A 6397-nucleotide genomic window follows, 5' to 3' on the forward strand; every position below is an offset into this window, starting at 1 on the left:
AGCCATTCCCACTAAAGAAACTGAAGGAAGGAGGTCCCCAGTCTGGGCTTGTCTGCAGGCAGCCGGACTGGGCCATCTAGGTCCCAGTAAGGATTTCCGAGGTCATTGAAGAGTGTTGTGCGTAGCTGTGCTGGGGATGGGCGGGAGACCTGAGGGTGAGTGTGGGAGACAGAAAAAAGAGAATCCACGCCCCTCCCTCACCTTCCACATTGGAATCACTGAGTTCATGGGCCAGGCAGGAGTGACAATGATTCTTGTTTCTTCCAACTCTTCCTGCCTAGGAGGTGGGAAAGAGCACCACAGGGGAAGGACACAAAGGCACCAGAGGCAAAGGGAAGGGCAACTCCAGAGTCTCTACCGTGGAGACTCCCAGTCCCTACCCAGTCCCTCCTTTGCCCCGAGGGCACTGGGCATGTGACCCAAGCTCCTTCTCACCCTTTCCTGGGAGGAAAGAGCGAGCGGCCACAGCTTTTGTCCAGGAGACTCTGATCCGAAAGGGATTGTTGGGTATTTTTTAACTCCACCAACGTGCCCCCTGCCCATGCACAAATTTCCCCTCATGACCTTGTGACTCCTCCATTAGGTCTCCTTTCTTCTTGCTTCAAGAAAAAGCCAGGCGGGGAGGGTTTGGGACCAGGGAGGGAGGCGAGGTGGCGGCGAGGCTGAGCCAATCGCGGGTCTGCAAGGTGCAAAGCAATCAGCGGAGCCGCTGGTGAGCGGGGTCACTCAGTAGTGTGCACATCAGGGTGAAATCCTTTCAGCTCTTCTCCAAACCCCTAGTGAAAGACAATCAGGCTCGCTGTCACCGAGCTAATTCTGTCTATATAAAAGCAGTAATGAAATTCACGGCAGGATTACCCTCTCCATCCAATGGGCCAGCGTCGTGGTGACATATCTCTCTTATTGCCCGAATGTAACACACCATCTAATTTACGTCGTGTAGCGAGCAGGAATGAAATGTTCATAAAGAATTGCTGCATCTCGTCACCTTAACTGCGGCCCGGGGCTCTGAGGCATCTGTCAGGGAGAGGAGCAGGAGGAGGGAGGGCGGGCGGGGCTCAGGGAGCAGCAGCCGGGGGCAGGCGTTCTGGGGGGTTGTTGTTTCTTAATAGGGTGAAGTGGAGGCTGAGGGAGGTAGGGGCTGGGGCGGGGGGCTAGGGAGATGAGCAGGGGGAGGGGTGTGGAGGGCTTTGGGAGGCAAGGATAAATAAGTGTAGGATGAAGTGGTCTGGAGGGAGTGTTTGGAGGTCTGTGGAAGTGTGGGGAGCCAGAGAATCTGAGAGTATGTTTGGGTTTGGGTGAGTTTGGGCGGATAAATGAGTGCCTTGGTGGCAAGGGGCTTGCTTGGGAAAATGACCCTCTAGGTGCCTCCCAGACACCACGGGGCACCTCTCAGTCCCTCTCATTCTCTGGAAGTGGAAATCCACCCACCTCCGAAGGCTATCAGAACTAAACTCTTGGGTGGAAAAGAGAGGAGGGCTTTTCTAGAAGTAAACAAGGAGCAGACAGATGCTAGGAGCAAGTTTTACAGACCTAGGGGTTATCCCCCTCATTCACTACTGCAGGTCTGACTGTCAGGGAGCCCTGTTGCCTCCACTTGAGAGTGTTTTCCTCCCCTGCCCTTTCTCTCTCCATCACTTCAGTCCAAGGCCACTACCATCTGTTGCTTGGCAGACTCAAACCACCCCCCACCCCCACCCCCCAACTGTGGTCTCCCCACATGCATGCTGCCTTGCCCCCTCAGCTGGGCCCGGTGGTGGTCAGGTCACTACTGCTGTCCCAGCCATGGTTTCTGATTGCTCTTTAGATGAAGATTGGAACCCATGACTCTAACATCTGTGCTCTACACTCTCAGTTGTAAGCCAAGCTCCAGCCACATTGGCCTTTTCCTGTTGTCTGAATGCGTCATGTTCTGACCAGCCACTGGGGCTGTGCACATGAAGTAGCCTCTCTTTGGAAGATTCCTGTTGGTGACAGCAGCACCACCCCAGCATGGCCTTAACTCCTACCCCCACTTCAGGTGTCAGTCGGAATGCTGCATCCTGGGGGAAACCCTCTGTGCCTACCCAGACTTGGTTAGCTCTTTCTTCCTTGATATACATTCTTAGCATCATTTACCTCTTCTTCCAACACAGGTCACACATTGTAAGACCCTGGTTTTCTTTTTTCTTTTCTTTTCTTTTTTTTTTTTAAGATTTTATTTATTTATTCTTGAGAGACAGAGAGAGAAAGAAGCAGAGACATAGGCAGAGGGAGAAGCAGGCTCCATGCAGGGAGCCTGATGTGGGACTTGATCCCGGGTCTCCAGGATCACACCCTGGGCCTAGGGCAGGTGCTAAACCACGGAGCCACCTGGGTTGCCCAGACCCTGGTTTGTTTTCTTTCTTTCTTTCTTTCTTTCTTTCTTTCTTTCTTTCTTTCTTTCTTTCTTTCTTTCTCTTTCTTCCTTCCTTCCTTCCTTCCTTCCTTCCTTCCTTTTTTCTTTCTTTCTTTCTTTCTTTCTTTCTTTCTTTCTTTCTTTCTTTTCTTTCTTTCTTCTTTCTCCCCCTGATTTTCATACAACTGTTTGATTATAATCTATATTCTTCCCCTGGACTCTGAGCTCCATGAGGGCAGGGACCATGTCTGTTTTGCTCACCATCATATAACCAACACCTGGCAGAGTACTGGGGAACATTGTAGCTGCTCAGTAAATATTTGTTGAATGAAGAAGTGAGGGGCCTTCACAACCACTACAGGGATGGAAACCCTGCTCCTGCTTTCTTTCATTGATTGAGCAAACATCTACTGAATGTCTCCTATGGGCCAGACAGAGGACTCGATCCTAGGACCCCAGGATTGTGACCTGAGCTGAAGGCAGACACTTAACTGACTGAGCCACCCAAGTGCCCTGAAGTCAATTCAGTTTAAATAGCTTGCCCAAAAAAGTTCACACACTTGGCACACAATGAATGTTCAAGAAATATTTTTTGAGTGGATTAATCAATGAATGAGACATTAATAAGTAAAAGAGGAATCAAAGCTAGACTTTCTGGTTCCAAAGCCCCTGGTCTTTTTACTATTTATTTCAGGCAGCAATTTTTGGACTCTCAAGGTCTGGTGTGTACTGGAGAAATAAACAGAAGTTGCACTCTAGACCCGTGCTTCCCCTGACCCAGACCCTAGTCTGTCCCCCCACAGCCTCCCACATGACACATCAGGTTCCAGGCCTGGCCAGCAGGAAGATTAGGTTTAGAGAAGACCAGACTGAATCTCTCTGGGGAGATGCTCATAAGGCGAACCCTTCCCCATCCTGTCCTGTCCTTCCTCTAACACCTCCGGCTTGTGTTAGCTTACTAAGAAGTCTGGAAAGGTCTTTGTGGGAGATGGAACATTATTCCTGTGTGCATAGAATTAACCATGGCTTGTAATATGTCCCTTTTGACTAAGCTATGTGATCCTTTCTTATGGATTCAGAGATATTTACTCACCAGAAGATATGTATCTATGTGTACATGCTGTGTGTGGATATGTGTTCATGGAGGTATATATGTGTGTGTCAGTGATCCTGTTCTTTCACTAGCTTTCTCATGTCCCATGATATCTAGTGTCCCAGTATACAGACCCCTGAATCTGTACCCTGAATCTCCACAGATGTCTTTGGATATATGTCTCTATAGCTGACTTTTCCTCTTTCTTCTGTCCTCTCACCCCAAGATTATGTAACCCTCCAGCTAATGCTGGCAAGCCACAGGGTGGGATTGTGTGCCATGTGCTTCCTCTTATTTTGAAGAAGTTCTGCTCCCTGGCAGTGGGTAATGTTTTCTTTCTCAAAGAGCTAATGCATAGTTGTATTATCAAAGAGAAAATATATGCCTGGCACAGAGTAATCTCTCAATTCATGTCAGATACTAACATTATTATAGCTCATTTGTCCTCCCTGACCAGAGGGTGTTCCCTCCTTCTTTCCATAGCCCTCCCAGAGCTGGAAGTTCAAATATCCCTATCCACTCCTGCCAGGGAGTGGTGTGAAGCTTGGTGCACTTACAAGGATCTCTTGGGTTTAGAGGGCTCCGGGCCATTGTCATCTATATCTCTCAGTAGGACAAAAATCTCACACACCCCTGGCAAGTAGGAGTCACTCATATTTTTTAAAGTCTCCATAAAAGAAATCTCAAGAGTCTCTTTAGACATTGCATCTAAAACCTTAAACTCCTAAGACAAATATTGTTTCCTAAACCCATTCTTCTGCAGCTGACATCTTTTCTCCTGGGTGGGACCTGAGGCCAGACCCCCCTGGCCAATGCCCTCCAGACAAGAGCAATTTCAGTTGTGACGCCTGATACTCCTAACCGCTTTCCTTTGGCCCAGGTGGCTTAGCCGCCTACCTAGTGATCACTGTTGTGGCTCTGCCAGGAGCTGACATTCTAAACCGGACATACTTCTTCAGGTGAAGCCAGATATCACTGAAGTTGGTTGGATACAAAGCAGGGCCAGGGCAGAGGAAGAATGAGAAGGGGAGAACACAGCAACCCTCACAAAGAATGCGGATTCTCCAGACGGTATCTGTCCTTAAATTGGCATCAGGCTTTCCTTTCATGGTCTGTGAAAACCCAGGAGTCTATGCCTAGGGGTATGTTAAGTTTTGTTTGACTGTCTTTGAACAGACAAAAGAGGGGAGGAAGATTCTATGGCACAGATAAACTAGAAGAGGTTGGTGATGGATTAAAACTTGGAATCCAATCTTGCCAATGTGTTCATTTGATTTCCACATTTTCCTACCTCCTTTATTCCCATTCCTCTTTCCCCTTCCCCCAGATGGACATAAATGATACCCTGATGGCTATTTCAGCTGCAACCCTATATGCTCAGGGAAGCCTGAGCTCCCCAGCTGCTGGCCAACTCTGATCCTCTAATCTCAGGGGGACCAGCTGGTCAGAGTTCTCAGGGACGGCAGACCCCAAGTGCAAATTTGGCCTCTGCTACCAACAGACTAATCCTGGCCAGATTACCAAACTTTTCCGTGCAGTGGCCTTAATATTAGCCTCCTGCTCCCCCTGCACACACGCCACCTCAGGTGATAGTAGGAAGCACCCTGAATTTCTTGAAACACTATACTAGAAATTCACCTTTCATTTCCCATTGTAATTATTCAATCAGAATTTAGTCCCCACGAGGATCAGCTTGATTTTGGGTGGGCTGGTCCCCTTCACTGTTGGCCTGGACAGCTGTGTAGTCATGGGCCAGCAGGAGAGAGAGAGTGGGTCAGTACAGCTCAGCCCTGCTACTGAGTGCACGACTCATGATGATAACAGCACAGGTACTTTTCCAGCCTCCTAGCTTGTCTGAGGGCTTTGTGAGTACCTCCAGATACCACACGGTTTAAAACTGTGTCCGGGGATCCCTGGGTGGCGCAGCGGTTTGGCGCCTGCCTTTGGCCCAGGGTGCGATCCTGGAGACCCGGGATCGAATCCCACGTCGGGCTCCCGGTGCATGGAGCCTGCTTCTCCCTCTGCCTATGTCTCTGCCTCTCTCTCTCTCTCTCTCTCTCTCTCTCTCTCTCTGTGACTATCATAAAAAAAAAATAAATAAAACTGCGTCCGTGGAAAGCAGCAAAGAGGATCCAGCCTGCCAGGAGTTCGGGTTGATCCGTGGAATAGCGAGGGGATGTCTAATGTGTAGATAAAACTGAAAGGCCCTCAAAATGGAGACTAATTGATGACTTGAAGAAACGGGCATAAATTCCTGTTAAGTATGCCTTAACTCCCTTGCTCTCCAGGTCCACCCACCCTGCCAAAACCGGTTTGGTGGTCATTACCTGCTCAGTGTCGTTAAATTCTCCAGTAATCTGCAGGGATATGTAATTATGCTGTAGTTAGTGGTTGTTCACTAAGTAAACCCTTGGTGTACTTACCATGTAAGTCAACGGTATTTACAGGATATTTTTTCTGCCTGTAACTCAAAGCCTTACCGAAACAAATTGGAATTGCCTTCTGGAGGCCGTTGTTATAAATTACAGACCCAACATCTGTCCACATCTGCAGTGTCTAGACAGCCTGTCTCAGCTACAAGAGAGGAGAGAGATGAACAGGCGAAAGCAAGGGAGACGTGAGGAGTGGCAAGGAGAGATCTCAGATTTGCACAATTTTTCTTGTCTGAGGTTTTACCCAGATGAATCCTGTGCTGACTTCTGAAATGGATCTGAATCTTCAGCAGCCTAACGCCAAGCTCCGGAGAGTTCGGGACCCGGTCATCACCCCTGGATGTATTGGCAATGCGACTACTTCCGCTGGCCCACAGCTCTGCCCTGACAGGCTCTCAGAGGTCACAGCGGGGGCCTGGGAGATGGAGTCACCAACACAAGACTGACTAGGGCCAGAAGCCAGATCGGGAGACCTGGCTGCTTCTCCCAACTCTT

The sequence above is a fragment of the Nyctereutes procyonoides genome, unplaced genomic scaffold, assembly GCF_905146905.1.
Source record: "Nyctereutes procyonoides isolate TBG_1078 unplaced genomic scaffold, NYPRO_anot_genome, whole genome shotgun sequence".
NCBI lineage: Eukaryota > Metazoa > Chordata > Mammalia > Carnivora > Canidae > Nyctereutes > Nyctereutes procyonoides.